The 21,766-nt window shown below is 37.7% G+C and overlaps 1 protein-coding gene across 2 annotated transcripts in view; it reads right to left on the reverse strand.

Annotated features, from left to right (window-relative positions):
* Positions 1–21,766, reverse strand: part of LOC136839251 (serine/threonine-protein kinase VRK1-like) — a 172,604-nt gene that overhangs the window by 141,887 nt on the left and 8,951 nt on the right. Inside the window, exon 1 of one of the 2 annotated variants that reach the window (XM_067105024.1) lies at positions 7,705–7,879. The exons of the other annotated variant lie outside the window; for it this stretch is intronic. The gene's annotated coding sequence lies outside the window, so the exon portion shown is untranslated. Of the gene's footprint in view, positions 1–7,704; positions 7,880–21,766 lie in introns of those variants that run through there. 2 annotated transcript variants of the gene reach the window in all.

Here is a 21,766-nt window from a genome sequence, read left to right on the forward strand (position 1 = left end):
TGATGGTGATTGACTGACTGGGGATTACCTGGCGTCCCAACCTCACTCGAATCTAAGGCATAGTGCTGGCAAGCGTATCCAAAACGTATGAAGAATTCGAGAAGTTAAGAGGGCATTGTGGCTATTATAACTGCAAACATATCTGGTAAAAATTGACCTGTAGATTCTCTCTCTCTCTCTCTCTCTCTCTCTCTGTTATCGAGTTTACAAATAGGGTAACTAGCCAAGATCATTTTTAGTGGATCAATATCACAATAACATTGCTATCACAAACATCTTCCCTACTCTCCCATCCCACAAACACTCCCCCTTCGTTGCTGCCACTCCAACAATTTACCACTCCCTAAAGCCATCTTCTCATGCCCGTAACCGGCTGATTCTCTGGTCGGCTCCTACGTCAGGTCACGAATTTGGCTGCCCCTGACAATCCTTGCAAGCCTCGAGACGGATGATAAGAACCACTTCAAAAGGTGCGCAGAATTACAAGAAAACTCTCAATCCCTAAAATTTATGTCGATATATCACATTAATATTTTTACTATATATTGGCCTGAAACACACGCATAACATATATTATATTACACACAAACACATATATAGCTATATGATATATATGTACATATATAAAATAAAAATACTGACGGAAGCAAAATAGCCAAGACCAACTGACAAAAACGATGGAAACCAACTTTAAAATTCAATCAACTTGCCAAAAAACGACAGGAGACACTCCACTGCCTCGACTTTATCCAGTAAGACGTGTCCCAGGGGTCACCTCCACCTCCTACGCACCTAAAAGTCACCAAGTATTCACAAAATGTCCTAAAACGACTCAGAAGCGAAATCCTGCTCCTCAGCTGTTGTTCGTTGCCTCCCGGGCCTCTGCAAAGCCTCGCATCGTCTGGAAAACCTGTATTGCGGTGTAAGGGACCCCTTAGGGAACGCCGAGGAACGAACACTTGATCCACCTCTTACGCAGTACGTTTTCATGCTCCTACAAGACTACGTAAATTCGTAACTTACGAAACTTCAGAAATTATATAATGCGTTTAAACGCGTGTATATTCACTGGTGTCATTAAAATTAAAATTTTCTCATTTATTCTATGGAACATTTTACGTTGCATAAAACTGCCCAAAATGTAACGATTGTAACGAATCTCAAATTTTTCTCAAGTAGCAAGATGTACAATCAAAATCTAACGAAAACTAGGTACTACTGTTGTAAATTATGCTAAGTGATATACTTTTGGCATGAAATTAAACACACACACACACACACACACACACACATATATATATATATATATATATATATATATATATATATATATATATATATATATATATATATATATATATATATATATAGCATCCTTTAATAAAAGGGATCATAAGCAACTGATTCATGTCATCCCATGCGGAGAAACTCTACGGACGTTGCACATTCCCTTTGGACGCCCCTGTGCATGATAAACATGAAAAAGTAAAACCAACAGCAAACCATTTGCACGAAACAACACTAAATTCAAATTATACATCAAGATCAAAAAATTAAAATTAACATTACTCTTAAAACCACTTGGTTTTGAGTATTTAGTTCTTCTGATAATGAAACACCTAAAATAAGATTATCCACTGACAAGAAACTCATAGAAGAATTCTAGAAGTCCATTTTTTCTGCCAAGGGTGCAAGACTATTACAAGGGTATTTTAGCGTTGCAACACTAATGGCAACTCATGTCAATTTAAAAAAAAAAGAAATAAACTGAAGCAACATAAGCAAGTTATATACGGAACTTTGGTTAACACATTAAAATAAGAAAAGAGATCGAAGCAACCTTGAACATTAGACATTAGAAAACAAAACTTGCAATGACATCAAATAAGGAAACACATTTCCACCGCAAGAAAACATATCGAGGATAATGTGATGCATGGAGTGAGAACATGGCAGTAGTCTGGAAGAAAGGATAAAAATAAGCTTAAAAGCTTGCATGAGTTACTGTATTAAAAAGATGAAGCAACTCAGTTTGTTCCACAAAATGGAAACTTCTGTTATAGAAGGAAAAGAACTTAAAGAACAGATTTTATATTGAACACACAATTACTAGTAAAATGGAATATTAGAAAAATAAATCACAAACGAAACCGAAAAAATAACTTGTAAAACTGATATAATTCAGTGATTACAAAAGTATAAGGTTAAAAATACAGCTGGTCTACCAAGGTCCAAAAGATACTTTCGACTTTATTGTAGACATAACGCGAATCGATGCCTCCAAATATAAACAGCGCACATTATACACTGTCTATAACTGTAAAACCGACCAAGGCCACATTCTAGCAAGCATCACGAGTTATAACCAGTTGGGAAGGAGCTCAGGTAGGCTGAGGAAGGACAGCGACGTTATCAAACATTCTCCTGTATTGAAGGTCCACTTAATAAATAAATGGAAATAATGAACTGCTGGTGATAAATTTTAGAAAAAAGTATTGTGAGTTATGTTAGAAAAGAATGTCTTTAAAACTCTATATAAGAACAACAATGGCAAAAAACAAATGAGATATTAATAAGGTCTGTGAACATTAAATAACAAATCAGAATGGGAGACATGAACTTTAACACTGACAAGTGAGGCGAAAAGTATACAAAACTGAAAAACTTACAATTTAAAATGAACACGAAAAATTATCAATATAAAAAAGGAAAGAGCAACAACAAACCACAATTAATTTTTCTCAGAGACAGACCAGCTTTAAAAGAGAAGGAGGACAAGAGCAACAGAACATTCTAGGATGGCTACCTTCCAAAATACACAACGCTTAAGTCTGAACGATTTGTGGCAGAGCCAAAGTAACTAACTCCTACAGAAACAGACACGGCCAAGATCTCCCACCCGAAGTTTCTGACCCTCGCCTTCATGAATTTAAAATCATCTGGCATCACAAAATCGATGATCAATAAGAAGGTAAGTTCACGAAATGAGGAACGGAGCAGGTTCTTGATTGATGAAAATATCTATTAAATATCTACCCAAATTTTGAGTAAGATCTAGGCAAGATGCGATCCCAGTCTAACCAACCAGTCATACAGAGGTAAATGGCTACCAGCGTCTGATAAGGTCAAGAAAAAGGGTGTGAGGCTAGCAACCTCATCCCTATAGACTTGATGAGAAACAGGACCTTTCGAGTGCCATCCCCTTTGAAAGGGGAAAAGGGGTATGTGCTCTCTCTCTCTCTCTCTCTCTCTCTCTCTCTCTCTCTCTCTCTCTCTCTCTCTCTCTCTATATATATATATATATATATATATATATATATATATATATATATATATATATATATATATATATATATATATAATACACATATATACAGATGACCCGTATCACCGTAACACATATATGATTAACATCTCCGTTCTCTACTCGCAATACTAAATCAGCAGGAAAGGAAGGCAAGAGAAGCGAGCATAACGAAAGATGTCCGGATGAAGGACGAAGCAAGACGCGGAGGAAGATATAATCAAAAAGGAAAGACAGGAAGGAGGCAGAAAGAGAACAGTCAGCTGTGTCGAGTAAAGGCCCCAGAGAAGACGGGTCTGGGGTTGTCGAATCAGGCAGGTGGTGCCGGTACCACTTTCAATGGTTTAATCAATACTCAGCCAAACCTAACACAAACAAACACACGCACGCACGCACGCACACACACACACACACACACACAACACACACACTTAAGCATGCCTACATACCTATCTACATAATACATCCACAAGCTCCCAAAAATCGCGTCGCAACAACTTATCTTGAAACAATTTCCACTGGAGGTGACATCACCAGCAAATCAGCCGTTTTAACAACATAGCCTCCGGTCCTTTACTTTCTAAGCAAAGGCATTCATGCTTGATTTGACAAGTAGGTTAATAACACTATTAAATAACTAAAGAAGAAGAAGAAGAAGAAGAAGAAGAAGAAGAAGAAGAAGAAGAAGAAGAAGAAGTGTGTCAAATGCTTGTATAATAACTAAACTGTAAAAAATGTAAAATACCCAAATGATGGAAAACCACTTTTCCCTGCCAAACGTTTTCCCAGAGTCAGCTGACGATTCTTGGCACTGTGTTCACTGCTGACGGGGAGGAGGAATGGGATGTATGTACGTCACTGGTGGTTGGTGGTGGTGGTGGTGGTGGTGGTGGTGAGGGTTTACCAGTCACTGAGCACCTCAAAGACCACACTGAGTTAGGGATACCGGACGAGAATTCCTAAGACATTAATCATTGATAACGACTCTCAAACACTGAGAAGGCGACGTCATTTAAAATGCTTCCCTGGCATACATCTCGCTGGTTCATAATGTCAAAACTTGGTCGCAGAGGAGGCATTGATTTTCCCATGTTGACGGTTGTGTGTGTCCCTTTTCCAGCCGTTAATAATATTAATAATACCCTGGCAACAATAGTACTGACCCCCATAACTATAATTTCATTTTCTATTGATAAACTAATACAAATATATTATCACTGCTACTGTTACGGTTGTTGGTGTTTCAGTAATTATTACTAATACACACACACACACACACACACACACACACACACACACACATATATATATATATATATATATATATATATATATATATATATATATCAGTCCTGGTAAAAATATGGCGTATAATTATCACATTACTAAACTTTAAAAGTGGAACCTTTTGAAGTTTTTCCAAGAGTAGTTAAGAATTTATACGAATTCTGAATACAATGTCTTTAAAAATTAAGGCAATGAAAAAATCCTTTTCGGAAGAATGAGGCTGAAAACAAACTTCATCTCTTACTCTCTCCTCACACATAAACACAAAACAAACACGATTACAAAGACTAAACGTGCACGTACGTGGGTGGCGCTGGTGCTGAAAAATTACAAGATCAAAAAACTTGTGAAAGTAAAGGAACGGAACGGAATATAGAAATTTGGCCAAAGGCCAAGCGCTGGGACCCATGAGGTCAGTCAGCGCTGAAAGGAAAATTGAAAGTAGAAAGGTCTGCAAGGTGTAACAGGAGGAAAACCTCGCAGCTGCACTATGAATCAATTGCTAGGGGAAGGTGGAAACTAAGAAGGAAGCAAGAGGATATGAACGGAGGTACAGTAAAAGGAATGAACGGGCTTGCAGCTAGGGGCCGAAGGGACGCTGCAAAGAACCTTAAGTAATGCCTACAGTGCACCGCATGAGGTGCACTGACGGCACTACCCCCACTACGGGGTTGCGAAAGCAAAGGCGATGAAATAAAAACTAGGGTAAAAAATGAGATATTTACCCAAATCTCGTTTTCCCCTTTCGCTGTTTGGCAATCTTCCTTTTCAAGGTCAGCCCTATCCCATTCTCTCAATTCGCTCGAGTAACGACTATAAAAAAAAAAAAAAAAGATGGCAATTCAATATGCGAAGGGCAAAAACATTTTTGCATTTCCTGTTTTCCTTTAAAGTTGGATGGTTTCGGGTATAGGGCCAGCTGCTTCAAGCCTGTTTATTTGGGCAACCCTTCTTTCAAGAATACACTCATTCAGCGCTGAAAGGGAAACTGACATTGAAAAAGTTTGAAATTTGTAACAGGAGCAGAACCTCGCAGTTACACTATTAAAACATTCTTTGGAAAGGGTGGAAAGCAAGATGGAAGAAAGAGAATATGAACGGAGGTACAGTTAATGGAACGAAAGGGGTTGCAGCTAGGGGCCGAAGGGGCGCTGCAAAGAACCCTCAGTAATGCCTACAGTGCACCGCATGAGGTGCATTGACGGCACTACCCCAGCGGAGCCCTTTCTTTCAAAGTCAGCTCTGTCACATTCTTTAAAATCGTTCGAGTAACAACTATATATATAAAAAAAATGGCAATTCAATGTGCGAAGAACGAAAACGTTTTTGTATTTCCTGTTTATTTATTTATTTTTTTTAAGTCTGAGAGTTTCGGGTAGAGGGCAGTGATTCGAGTCTGTTTATTCAAGCGAAATGTAGACTAATTACCAGACTAAATGTCCCAATGAAATTCACAAAAGAAAACTCTCACGATGGTACTGAACCCTGAATCGCCTACTGCCAGACTCGAATCACTGGAAGATGAACCCACTCCGGACATCACGAACAGGATTTGGCAAATAATTGCGTTAGTATTAACTCATAACCATTCCCTTATCCACTTTGAATGAACTGAAATCTTGTACTATCTTTCGACAGTGGATACCACAAGATATCTTTCGTACGGTGGTTGAATCATCCCAATCTTTTAAAACCTTACTCAATGAAGAATTACTAAACAACAAACCAATTCATTTTAGTCATTCTACAAGACAACCATAATCAAAAGTTAACGTCCAAAATCAATTGTCCTTCGGTGAGCTGACGTTAATGTTATGTGCGGTATATTAATAACTTGCGTACGCGATGAAATAATTTAAAAATTGAACTATGCGTTTTTGTATAAGAATGCTTAAGGGCAACACGAAGAAAAGGCTCCAACCACGATACGACAGCCAGGAGAAATGTGGCTGCTATCGCTAAATGTTTTCTTCCTAGGCAACCATATTTTAAGGGAATCTGGCCGTTAGTGGAATTATCTATAATTATAAAAAACAAGACTCATAAGTGAAAGGATAAATAACACTGTTGTTGTAAATAAAACCACAAGAACGTCGACGAAACTAGCAAAAACCAAGGTCAATATCTTCCATTAACCTTGGCAAAAATTATCCACTAATAACGAAATACCTGACGACAAAAGCATTCAAACGAGACAAGTGGAAAAAAATGAATATTTCTACTTCAGTTTTCAATTGTAAACAACACAAGCACTTATGATTGATTTTATGACACAATGAATGTACAATTATCATCATAAACGAAATAAATCATTCATGACCGTACATTCGATTCCACCTTCTACATACAAACATAACGACGCCAACTTCGATGTACCATCGGACAACGACCTGAGGCAATCAATCGATAACTGCGGCCGGCACCTCCACCGTGGTTTCCTTGGCCTTAGGAGTGGCTCATAGGATGCGTTCCGGCTACTTCATTCAATGCCAAGTTACAATTACAACCTACAATTAAAGTAATAAATAAAGAAACATGCACAAGCACCTGGTGTAAAAATATACTCATTAATGAAATTGGCGAATCACTAGAACTGAACCTGATGTGAACCACAATTTCAATTCGCCCTTTTCATTCATTATTTTCAAGCAGAACGTCAAAAACTTATAAAATTACAGAGCACTGCAGCTTAAGTTTACAAAATCAAGGCATTTGAGCATTTAAACCCAAAGCATTCCCCCAGTGGTCCGTTACAGGGAAAAACATCCGGTGTCTACCTGAAAATATCCCCATTCTAACGTTCGCTCCACCATCCAACAGCTGTAGCGGGTCAAGTTTAAAATTAGGCCTAAGTAGAATTGGCTCGCAGTGGACTAAATGTAACGCCAAAGCTGGTACGTAGGCCTACGGACAAACGACATAAACATTGTCCAAACAATATCATATTTTAGAAGCACATGGTTAACCTTCCATCACCTAAAGGCATAACAATTGTATGACATCATCGACATACCAATCCACAAGAAGAATCCTGTAGTTATTTTCCCATGGGCTCGTAAGTAACATAAAAACAAGTACTTATTTAGCAAGACATCAAACACGAAAGCACTTACAGTTGACACTATCACCGATGCCAAATAAAAGTCTGATATCCAAGACTGTAATTCCTTCAAGCACAAGAGAATATTATACAGTAACCACTTCACATTCCACAACAGTATCCTGACATGAGAGAAAGTCGAGATTTCCCCGACCACACACCAGACGCTTGATTCTGGACCGTTCTCTCCAATAACCCCTTGACATTTTAGCCTAATTGGTAACTCGACCAGCGGGTTTCCCACTCCCTTCTGGTTTGCAGTTCGTCTGAAATGCAAGTTCTAAAACCAAAATACATCAGATTCACTTACATCTAGTGAAACATGAAACAAAACCGGATCATTAATAAAAATGCGATATATTTTCATTGATCGATCAAGTGTGGTTTGAAATTTCCCAACTGGCAACTCCACTGTCTGCCAGCCGCACCGTAAGCAAGGTACATGATGCTGAATAAATTCTTTTGAACTGGCCTCCTGAGATGTGCACGCATATTCTTTTTTGCTAACACCTACCAAATTATGATGTAAATAGTGAGAGAATGTGAAACAAACTAAAACTAGGGACAAATAATAATAAAACAATTGTACACCAAAATCACGACATAGCAACTCCAATCAGCTGGCAGTGCGGCTCGATCTCTTTGCTAACGATGAAAATCAAATAAACATTATTTTCTATTACAATACACTTTGTCCTTAGCATACAGTTACTTCAGTTAAACAGAATTGTCGCCCAAATATCAAAGGCATGCTCATATTACTACAGCAAAGCGACTACTGATTTTAAAAATCAAAATCAAATTCACCAAACCAGCAACTTAATCCGACATTTATTAAAATGCCTCGTGGGACTGGGACGTGGTCAGATACCATACTGAACTGTAGCAAGAATGAATATTCCAGTAACTCGGAAGATATTTACAATATTAACGGTCGGCAAAATATGTGTGGCTTCCACACCATTCCTTAACAAACATTTCTCTCGCAGCAAAATCATTACTGCCAGAAGCACACAATGTTATTTATAGTTTTCTTTACGTACATGCGTATATTTTCCACAAATATTAGGCCACAAATACTGCTTAATACCGAATTCACTATACCTTGGTTTTAGTGAATTCAATATTAGACGGTATTTATGGCTTAATTTTTGGGAATATATAAAAAGAAGTCACGCCAATATTGGTAGCAGATATATATATATATATATATATATATATATATATATATATATATATATATATATATATATATATATATATATATATATATATAGAAATAACGACACACAATTACGTGTGGAACAGAATTAAATTTCTGACTCCATCAGGGTCGAACCAGGTATACATACATACATACATTATATATATATATATATATATATATATATATATATATATATATATATATATATACACACACACACACACACACACACACACACACACACACACACACAGAAGGGGCGTTCAAAGGCAATGCAACATGATTTTTTTTCTCGGTCAATTTTCGTTCAAAATATTTGAAATTTTGTGTGCGACATCCTTAACCATTCCAGCGGGATGCCATGTATCTTCATTAATTTCCGACAGACGGCTGCACTACAATCAGCTATCAAAATGGGGTCTGTGACTGAGGTACGTTTCAAACAAAGGACAGTGATAGAATTCCTTTTGGAGGAAAAAGAGACCGTCAAAAATATTCACAGGGGCTTGTAGAATGTTTACAAAGACCTGACAGTGGATAAATGCACTGTGAATCGTTGGGTGAAGTGTCTATCATCATTAGAAGGCCAAGGAAATCTGTTTCATCTCGCGCGCCCTAGCTGGCCGCACACAGCTGTAATGCCTCCAATGGTGGAACCTGCGGACACTGTTATTCGAGGTGATAGGGGAATCACAATCAAACAACTCGCTGCTCAACTTGACATCTCTGTCGGTAGTGCCGACACTTTCCATAACTTTGGGTATCCAAAGGTTTGTACCCCTTTTGTTACTCCGCAGGTTCCACCACTGCAGGCATTACAGCTGTGTGCGGCCGGCCAGGGCGCGGGAGATCGGACAGATTTCCTTGGCCTTCTTCTGATGATGACAGACACTTCACCTAAAAGATTCACAGTGCATTTATCTACTGTCAGGTCTCTGCAAGTGCCGGTCTCTTTTTCCGCCAAAAAGGAATTCTATCACTGTTCTTTGAAACGCACCTCAGTCACAGACCCTCTTTTGGTAGCTGATTAGACTCCAGCCGTCTGTCTGAAATTAATGAAAATATATGACATACCGCCGGAATGGTTAAGGATGTCGCACACAAAATTTCGTATATTTTGAACGAAAACTGGCCGTGAAAAAAATGATGTTGCATTATTTATTGAACGCCTCAATTGGCAGTGAAAAAAATTATGTTGCATTATTTACAGAACGCCACTCGTATATATATAAACATGCACTCACCTATATACAGTATTGCACATTATAAAAATATATTTCATTAAATGACGTTAATCTCCAAAAGCAGTAGGTTCTTTTATTTTGCTCCTTATACCTAAAAAGGTTTACACCGGAATCAGCTTCAAGAGAAAAAAAGTTGTCAAATGAATCATTAGTAATTCACACAAATGCAGTGCAGTGATGAAAGCTCAATAAATATCCATAAGCGAAATATAAATCTTAAGCTACACTTAATATCTAAAAATCGGAGAAAAAACTCTCAAGAAGAGAATGGAAATTTCTTCAAGAGATTCCTTCAAAATAGTATTACTGTATATCTACAGCCTATGACCAGTCTAAATGATAACAGAGTCCTCTTATACTCGTAAATGGGCCTGTCCATTCGACAGCTACTCAAGAGAAATGTGTCAGCGGGTATGTGACTGTCGGATTCACAAACGGAATATCAAATTGACCAACGCATCTTCAAAAAATTTCACATTCTCTCTTTGACAACGTCTACGCAACTTTCTGTTAAACACCCTCTATGTACCTTATCTTGAATACCCTCTATGCACCTTATTTAGAATACCCTCTCTGCACCTTACTCTGAACACCCTATATGTAACTTAGTTTGAGCACCCTCTTTCCACCTTGCTTTGAACACCTTTCACGCAACTTACTTTGAAAACCATCCGTGCGACTTCCTTTGAACACCCCCTATGCACTTACTTTGAGCACCCTCTATGCACCTTACTCTAAACACTTTCTATGCACCTTACTCTGAACACCCTCTACTGAACTTACTTTGAACACCCTCTATGCACCTTACTTTGAACACCCTATATGCACCTGACTTTGAACACCCTCCATGCACCTTCGAAAAACATCCATGCGCCTTACTCTGAACACCCTCTATTGAACTTACTTTTAACACCCTCTATGCACCTTACTTTGAACACCCTCCATGCACCTTCGAAAAACATCCATGCGCCTTACTCTGAACATACCCTATACAACTTTGAACGCCCTCTATGCAACTTACTTTGAACACCCTCTATGTACGTTACTTTGAACGCCCTCTAAGCACCTTACTTTGAACGTCCTCTATGCAACAATACTAGTCATGCAACCAAGAGAAAGTGAAAGCTCCACGAGACGGTTACTTTACCGTTATGTTAATCGGATATAAGTTGCTCTTTACACTCCCATAAAAAAAATAGAGTAAATTACATAACACGACAGGGATAGTAATTTTTAGTCTCTTACCCCCGGAAGAACAGACTTGTCCAAGAACAGACGGAAAATACGCGTAAACTGATATACAAATTCAGCAATAAGTAACATACAAATATATGCAAATTTGAAAATCAATAACTGATGCATGTACATTCGGGAGTAGTAATCATCTTGCGAACAAGATAATTATTACTTAGATAACTATTGCTAATTATATGTGAAAATCCTAAGAATCTAGATGATCATTGCTTGAGCAACGAAACATTACTGAACCGTTGCCTATTTACACAGTGAATAACGGAAAAGCTGACCTGATGGGTGACAAAAATATTGCCTGTCCAAATACGATAGTACAGTTCAGTACTTCGCAGATGTGAGTCAATCTAAGCTAAATCTTTCTGACACACATACATATATACATATATATATATATATATATATATATATATATATATATATATATATATATATATATATATATATATATATATATATATATATACACACTGTATATGTGTGTGGGCGCGTGTGGTTATAATCATTTTAACACGTGGTCTGTTTATCACAAATCACCAAGGGTGAAATAATGAGACTGGGTATATATCCAGACCAGTTTCAGCTTTCTTTCCAAGCCATACACACACACACACACTATATATATATATATATATATATATATATATATATATATATATATATATATATATATATATATATATATATATATACATATATATACACACGTGGAAAACGACTGAAAGACGTCCCGTTACTGACTCGGGCAGATTTTGGGTTTCAATCCGTTCAATCAGTCATTCATCATATCATCCTCCTCTTGGTTTACTTCTAGATGGCATCCATTCAGTCTAACCGATGGACCTTTTTAATTTGTCAGCTAGTTTTACACAGTTTTCTTTAATTCCTACCTCTTTTACGTCACATCATTGCTAAACAGAAATGTTTGTAATTTCCTCCCAAATGTTTGGAAAGTTTTCACTTAATTTTTTACTAAATGCGACACTACATTTAATTTGACCTGTAATTCGAACTACATAATGCCTACATTTATGCAAAGCGTTTCAGATAATTCCTAGAAAGTTAATGAGGTCGTTACCATGGGAAAATGGACGAAAGTTTTTTCGGGTTATCCTAGGAGCAAAAGTCTTTGCTGGCATAAACCCAGCTTGATCAATAACACCTATATATCAGCGCTGCCATTTCTCGTAGTGATTCGATTATGGCTGGGCGGGAGGTGGTCTCTTAAAGGCATTTTTACACAGTTCGGTTACGCAGATGACTGATTTGTTCATGTAATCTGGCGTTTTGATGACCGTAGCCATCGACGCAAAAAATATACTTGTGGTTGTGAATTATTTAAGATTAGGAAAAACATTTAAAAACCAAATCTTTAACTTTTGAATCTTTCACTCATTTCATGCAAACTTTCTAAGTACTTTCACGCCTGAAATTACAAATATATTTTGAAGAAGTGGAAACAGCAAATATTAAAATCTTTCAAGGCAATCCGGTTTCTTTGCCAATTTGAAAATTTCTCTGGATTTGTCCTCATGAGGTTATCCAGAAGTTTTAATAACTAACATTAACCACCGATATCTAGCTGTTTATCCCAATTACTATATTGAGGCAATTAACGATAATCCTACATATCTGTAATATCTGTCGTGATTACCATTTAACCAGACCGCATACATTTACTTTTGTTCATTTTCTTACCTTCTGTGTTAATCTTTCTCGTACAAAGACATCAGAGAGAGAGAGAGAGAGAGAGAGAGAGAGAGAGAGAGAGAGATGAATGTATCTACAATTTCTAACTATTTTCATTACCAACAGAGGCATAATACAAACATTCCTGACTAGTATGTTAAAGCTAAGGGCTTCTCTATCATGAAAAGCACCCTACAAAAGGATTAAGGAATTCAAAGCAAGAAAAAAGAAAAAGGCATCAAATGCAATGAGCGAGAGAGAGCGAGAGGAACTAGAGTGAGGAGACAACTTCCACTGAACAATCGACCCTTCCAAGCCGCCCTGCGTCTTGCTACCATAGCAACCAGCCGCCCGGGGTCTTACAGTTGCCTGTTAGCTTAAAAACTTACATTTTATTTCTTTAGTTACTTTTACTTACACACCCCATTCAAACCAGAACGAATCTAACAAAACGCATAAAACTTTAAGCAGAATCGGGTTAAGTATCAGACAGAGCCAGGCGCATGCAAATACCACAGATTAACAACATTCGACAACCCCTTTGCATTGCTCTCTTTACGGCAACACCGCTCTTTTTATAGATGCCGGCAAACGGATGAAAGGCCACCTTTTAAAACCCACGCCTAAAATAGCAGACTTGGAAGAAACATGATCGTGGTTCACTTCATTTCTGGGAAAGTGATACACATAACCACAAACAAGCCAGATAATTGAAATTGAGGGCTGACTACTACAAGAACATGTGTGGGGTGTCTGTAAGATATTAAATTTTCTGAATGGTTATTTCATATCGGATTTTTTGTAGTTTCTTATGACCTTCACCGTTTATATATATATATATATATATATATATATATATATATATATATATATATATATGTGTGTGTGTGTGTGTGTGTGTGTGTGTGTGTGTGTATGTGAACGCGCGCGCTTTTCTAGCCTAGACATTTAACTGAATGGAAATGACGATCTGTCCCGTAAGCTATTCTTAGAATCTTAACCAACATTTGGTGAGATCTCTTTAAAACGAGTTTTCCGAATGAAAATAAATGAAAAATTTTTCTTTCTTCATCACCGAAAACAGGTCGTAAAACCAAAAGCACTTCTTGACATCTAAGTATTCATTTCCCAGAAAAAAAAAATACTAAAATTATTATTGCAGAATGGCGTTGCAATTATTACGATAAGGTCATAAAACTTCCAAAATAAATATTTCTTAAAATATCCTAAATGAAGTATAAATTGTTTGTAAATATGTAGTTACCACATACCATTCAAATATACATCAAAGGGTAACAGCATAGTTCTAGTGTCCATAATTTCTCTTCGTGTATATATATATATATATATATATATATATATATATATATATATATATATATATATATATATATATATATATATATATATATATATATATATATATAGAGAGAGAGAGAGAGAGAGAGAGAGAGAGAGAGAGAGAGAGAGAGAGAGAGAGATAGAGCGTTGTTTTTTGAGTGTTGTTTCACAGCACTGCTTACCTTTAATCAAAAAAATAACAACAAATACTATCGCAAACTTGCACTATTAATCTACCGCAAGGTGATCATCCACACTATACAAAAAAACTAAGAAAATACCCTAACCTAAAACTATCTACAGTCATTCATTTAAGGCACCAAGTTCATGCATACAACTTCACCGAAGTCTATGCATTGCAACCATTTATTCCTTTAATTTTCTTTCTAATCTTTAAGAAATTCCAGATGTTTCAAGAAGCAATATCTTCCCGACCCAGAAACAAAGTTTCTACACATTCCATAACATTTGTAAATTACGATGATAGCTCCTGTCAGCAGTTTCCTCATCCTCCCTTCCTTAGTTTTCCTCATCCTCCCTGCTTTAGTTTTCCCCATCCTTCCTTCTGTAGTTGTCCTTATACTCCCGTCTGTAGGTGTCCTCAACCTCCCATCTGTAAATGTATTTACCACCCGCCGTCTGAAGTTATCCTTATCCACCGGCCTGTAGTTATCCTTGTGGCGTCTAGGATCAAGAAGGTTACCCATAGGGCCTTACGAAGACAAAGAGTTCACTGAGTGAGCTCCAGGGGGCAGAGAGTACAGCACAACCCTTAAGCGACGGGTGAAGTTCTCAGGTGTTCCGGTGAGTCATGTGTCTTCGACCTCGCGTTCTATAAATCACTGATTTGATTTCTAAGTTCTTGTCACATTCTCTATCTGGGATATTCTGCCTATTCATAAAAAGTTGCCACAAAAATATACAGTACATTGTAGTCGACACAAAAGGGAAGGAAAAGGACAAAATGTTTTGAAATGAAAACAGGTTTAAAACAAGGGTGCCTTCTTTCTCCAATGTTGCTTAATCTAATTTTAGAGGAAATAATGAGGAAGTTGAGGGTGGGGTCATCTTGGGAGATACAAATGCCAAAGTCCTTGCATTTGCAGATGATGTTGAGTTCTTGGGTACAGGTATACAAAATATAGAACGTTTGTATATACCATTCAAAGAAACTGCTGCCACAGTGGGACTAGAGATCAGTGGAAGTAAAACCAAAATGCTGAGACTGTCAAGAAACAACCAACAACAACAGTAACAACAAAATGAGGTACATATTGAGAGCGTGAGGGAATTTAAATATTTAGGAAGTATGTTAACATCCAGAAATGAGATGGAGAGAGAGGTTCTGGCTAGAATTACAGCAGGGAACTGATGCTTTTGCAGTCTACAACTTCTTTTAAAGAGAAAAAACATCACAAGGTCTACCGAATTACACCATTATCAGGCCAATAGAACTATATGGTTGTGAGACCTGGACACTGACTAAACGTCAAGAACAGAGACTACTGGTTTTTGAAAATATCATTTTGCGGAGAATAACAGGTCCCATTTACGATATAAATGAAGGTGTTTAGAGAAGAAGGCACAACAGAGAACTGAGAAAATTAACCAGACAACCACTAATAACTGGCTATGTAAGATCGCAGAGGATACGTTGGGCTGGAAGAGGGGAGAATGCCTAAAGTGGTTATGGAAGGATCAGTGGAAGGTAGAAGACCGGTGGGGAGACCGACGATGAGATGGAAAGATAATTTGTCCAGAGATCTCAGATACCTGGGAGTGGAGCATCCCGAGAATAACTGGAGAGATGCAGCACTCAACAGGGAAACGTGGAGAGGTCCGGTGCAAGCGGCCATGGGCCAACAAGAGGCCGGAGAGCCACCGTAATGAGTGAGTCCACACAAAAATATGTAAGATAGTCAACGCAAAAAATATAAAATAAGACAAACGACGCAAAAATCTACAATAAGATTCTTGACACAAAAATATAGAATAAGACAGTCGACTTATTTAATGAATTTATAAGCTATATTGGACAAATATAACAGACAAATAAGATCCTTCAGTGTCTTATAATAAAATCCTTTACATAGAGGGGCTTCCACCCTCTGACGACCTAAAATCAAATTAGCTCATTTGTTTTGCGCCTCTTCCTATAACGGAAAACGATTCAGTGCAACTACAGAGGAAGATTTTAACAATCTCAATTTGTGTTCATACATTTTTATCATATAAATTCACTAATTATTCATTTTTTATCACATTAACGCACACATATTCCGTAATAAGGATAAATGACCTACGGTACCCATCTTCGTAAATGTGATTTGAAAAAAAAAATAAAAAATCACTTGTATAAGAGATCGTGGATCAAGAGCGTTCATCTGTTCATTTTAAGTGATTAGCCTTCTCTCTTTCCCAACATTTTTTTTCCTCTCCCGTTTGCAATCTTAATACATAGCGTTCATTATGGCCCATGGCTTATAAATTTCTTAATTTGAATGGCATTACTCATTAACTTTCCTTTGCCGATTAATAATGAAAGTAAGTAATCATGAGCGTAAAATATCACTCAAAATTAGGATGACACAACCGCTGCAGATCAGCATAAAATGAGGTCTGAGAGAGAGAGAGAGAGAGAGAGAGAGAGAGAGAGAGAGAGAGAGAGAGAGAGAGAGAGAGAGAGAGAGAGAGAGAGATTCTATCTAAACTGACTGGAAACCAACGAGGTCCATATCACGAGACACTTTACCCCGTGGAAATCTGTTAACAAAGCAAAATAGACCATCCGATGTTGTAAGAATGCAGTAAAAGAAAACAAAACATCATACGAATGAAATATATATATATATATATATATATATATATATATATATATATATATATATATATATATATATATATTATATATATATATATATATATATATATATATATATATATATATATATATATATATATATATATACACACACACACACACAAAAAACGACTTAAATTCTTCGACTGTTCTACTACTCCGCTTAGCAGATTAACAAAGAAATCTGACTTCTACGTATATACTGCATTTTCCTACTGTATTTGTCATATGGGACCGCACCTAAAAAAAAAATGACAACAAGGATTTGTCTGTGTACTGCCTAGACATCATAAGGTGGTAATTCAAACCAACGAGTTTTTATGGCTGGTCGGAATACCTAGAAATTGAGAGTAAATTATAGAATGCTACATTTAGTTGCTATATCAGTGGATTATACATTGAAAGGGAGGAAAAAAGTTCTAATACAACTCCTGGTGGCAATTAATTTTCACAATAAAAGCTAGAACTTCAGGTAATTATTTCAGCACTATCTTGAATATAAGTTGGGTCTTCAGGTATTAATTCCACGAGAAGGGTTCCCCATAAGTTGAACTCATCTCCCAAGCTTGCTCTTGACCCATCATGCTAAAAAATTTTTTATTTGCCATCGCCCGTTCCCCGCACTCTCTTCAAGGTGCATATAAGCGGATATACTAAATTTGCCAAACAGTTCCAAGAGCATTCTCATCGAATCTACCATCTACACTTCATACAAAGCAGAACCAAGACAAATATTTCGACTTACGTAACGTAGCGAGCGCCCAGAGGCCCAAGCCAACAAATTCGTCTGTACACGCGGAGCAGCCACGAGACCACATCCCTAAATTCATTTACGAGAATCCCAGCAGTTATCACAGATGTAAGAAAACCTGCGGCCCTCCCCCCGCCCTCCTCCCTCCTTTCCAATCCAAACAATCATTCCGATATACTGAGCTCACAAAGCTAGCGGTGTACTGTATAGCACCTGCAACAGGGTGGTATGACAAAGCAACCACAATAATCTGAGGAGCCAAGATTATCAATACTAAAGAAAATTAAACGTACCATATGGGCAATACTCTATAACTCAATAGCTTGGACACGAACCCGGACAATAAACACATGACCCCAGTGTAGGTCGCCCGTTGCTCGCTTGTTCGAACCTAGCAACAAGTCACGTGACCTGGACACGTGGTGAACCATACTTGGCAATTATCACTAATCTTGCCTGATGACACTCCAACTACCGATACTGAAATCTTACCAGAGGCTACAATCACAACCACATCCTCGAAAAATTTGAAAGCAAAGTTGATAAGTGGGTCCACAAACAACACCACGTAAGTCGGGCAAATGGGGCAAGATGCTGAGGGACACGTGATCCCAGCACGTGACGAAGGAAACCATAGGCGAAGAAAACAAAAAAGAAAACGGGGGTAGGGGGGATAAAGTTGCTAAAGGGGCGGAGCCAGCATAGCACATAGGCGGAGGAACCAATACACGAGTCCAAAGAGAACACCTCCTCTACCGCACGTGACCTGAGGAGGATATCAGATACTAATGAACAGATAATAAAAAACTGGGTACATATTTGCACCAATTCACAATAATGCTGCACAACCGACATACAGTGAGTTAATAAAAAAATCAGCCTAATGAATAAAAGTATAACAGAGGCAGCTATGAGAACACGTGAACTTAAGCATGCCAACACGTTCCAAGAAGGCAGGGTTGAGGGGAAGTGGGGAGGGATAAAGATGCGATGAAGGGGGTGGAGCCAAGTCCATACACCATACGGAGAGGGGTGAATGGGAGTAGAGGAGTTGCCCGGAGAGAAGAGGGAGTCAGCAGGGGGGTGGGATACGGATGGCATAGCTGGCCGACACACGGCTGCTGCACGTGACCTGCTATAGTAGCCCTTTCCCAGTTCACAGAGTCCGTGACTTACGTAACCGAGCATCTATTCCGAGAAAAACAAGGCTCCTTATTTGCAAACATAATTTATGAATTATTGAAAATGTTTATGCATTTAAGCGTTAGAAAAAAATATCACACAGCTAAGTTTAAAAACTGCTAGAGTTTACAGGCATAAGTATAAGTCCTAAGGGACTTATACAAAAAAATGTTCCGGTCTTTGAGACCCTCGATTAAGTTAATTATAGTAACTCAGTTACTAGTAATCAGTCAAAACAGTAATAACACTATCAATTAACCATAATAATACTGATAGTGAAAGCGTGCTTGTCACGTGATACAAGCATTATGACAGGCATCTACCTGTAGATGTAAGCAATTTGGACGAGTTCCATACACAGCGGGTTACTAAGCTCTTTACAAACATTCTATTTTTTTCATTTATGACGTGTGATCCACCTGTCACCTATGCTTTCGTGAGGATGCTGACATTTGGAAATCGGCAATCCTAAGATTACACTGCCCAATGAGCGTTTCATTTCTCCGTCTACTGATAACGTTCGGTATTCTGTACCAGACTCTATTTGTGGGACCTACTGGCTCACTTCCTTCAAGAAGTAGATCTAACTCCTCCACCTGTCCTCTCTTTTTCCCTGTTTTCTTCAAAGCTGAGCTACCCATAAAATAAAAAGTGCGAAAACAGTTGGTTTCGAAGCATGGCTGAGCACATCAGAAATGGAATGACAGACGTTAAACTTTAGTTCAGGATTCTTGGGAAGCTGTCCTCGTGAAGCTCTTGTTTCAGTTCAAACCCAGGATACTAATGATGAAGAGACATGGTAAAAGAACGCGTGGAAAACAATTATAAGCAAGATTTTGACTAACACACATACAGTATAATGTATATAATTGCAGACCATCTACTAAAAAAAAAAAAAAAAAATCTGTCCATAATACTGAAATTGCTTAACCGTATTTCATACATTAGGTGTTGATTAAATAGTGAGAAGAGATGGGTGTACTACAAGGCTGCATTCAACTTTCATTCTGATTTAATATTCTAGTTAGCTTGATGTTATATTAAGACTGCCAACTATAAATAGCAAGCAACTTGTTGTGTAAAACATTCATAAAAATGAGAAAGATATACGACATTATTTAACAAGAAGAAGAAATTCCTAATTTTATATTTCCATGCGGACCTACAAATTTCCTGATAATCCTAAATCAGAATATTCACAACACATCAGGGTAACCACGAGACTAGGAAATGTGGACTTATTTTTCTCTCTTTCACCACATCATGTTAACTGCAAACTTTCAAGTAAGTCTTTCACATGACTTTGACAACTGCTGTATTCTTTTTTAGCTTGTGTACCAGAAAATGAACGTAATCAACCGTATGAGTAAGAGTGACTTTGTCTGGTATGGAATCCATACCATCTGATATGGCTTCGACTGGGTCGATGATATTCAGAGTTCCTTCCTAACAGTTCCAACACTAGTTTCCTTAGCTATACTTAACCTACAGTAAAAGTTATCACAGGTTACAATTCTACCTCAGGCCTTCTGCAAGTTGCAGCACCACACGTTTCCCCTCTTCGCATTCTACAGACTCCTCTTTATACCCAGTGTAAACTTCAGCATTCCCAAGATAACTACTCTCTGCATCACATGCTGCCCAAATCTTTATTCCATATCTATCAGGTTTTGATGGAATATACTGCCTAAATAGGCAGTTTCCTCTAAAAGGAACCAGTCGCTCATCTATAGCAACAGTTGACGATATATTAGTCCATGAGCCAGACCAGATTTGACTACCATATGGAGGGACTAATTGCCTCTATGGTTTTCACTTAGCTTAGGGTCTGAAGTGACTAGAATCAAGACTAGGACTTCCCAGATTCCTAGCTAAATAGCATTTGGGCGGCTATTTTGAAAAATGGATGCCATTTTACAGCAAATATACTATATCTCAGAAAAAAATTCTCTGAACTGAATCAATTTATCACAATCCAATTTTATTACATACCAGTTATTCAAAATAAGAATACTCATCTATTAAATCATAGTTTGTTTGGTTTTTCTATTATTTATTTTGTTTTATTCATGAAATTTACAGAAACAATAGTTTTTTTTTGTCGATTTTTCGAATCATATAGTTTTAGAAGAGATTGATACAGCTTTGTGCCTGGAAAAGCTTGAGAATGCTGACAATGACATGCTTCCCCTTCCTTCAAACATACATCCCTCTGTTCCTACTGTGCTTGCCTTTGATAATATCGACAGACAAGAAGAGGTACTCAATGGAGCTGGAACTTCTCATCGAGTCAATGGAATAATTATATAGGCCACTTCAATGACATGTGCAGCAACACCGCTAGTGACCATCAACAAGAAGGGCAGAAAGAAGAACAATCCAGGCATCTGATATTCCACTTCCAACCTATACAGTTGGACAGAGAAAAAGGCCCACCACCAATAACTCCAAATGATTTATCCGTAATGTTTACGGCAGCTGCATTGAAAGCTCACCAGAAAAATCTGTTCATAATGGAGCGGGCAAGTGATCTAACCAACCAGACAGTTA

Source organism: Macrobrachium rosenbergii, chromosome 6 (genome assembly GCF_040412425.1).
Source record: "Macrobrachium rosenbergii isolate ZJJX-2024 chromosome 6, ASM4041242v1, whole genome shotgun sequence".
NCBI lineage: Eukaryota > Metazoa > Arthropoda > Malacostraca > Decapoda > Palaemonidae > Macrobrachium > Macrobrachium rosenbergii.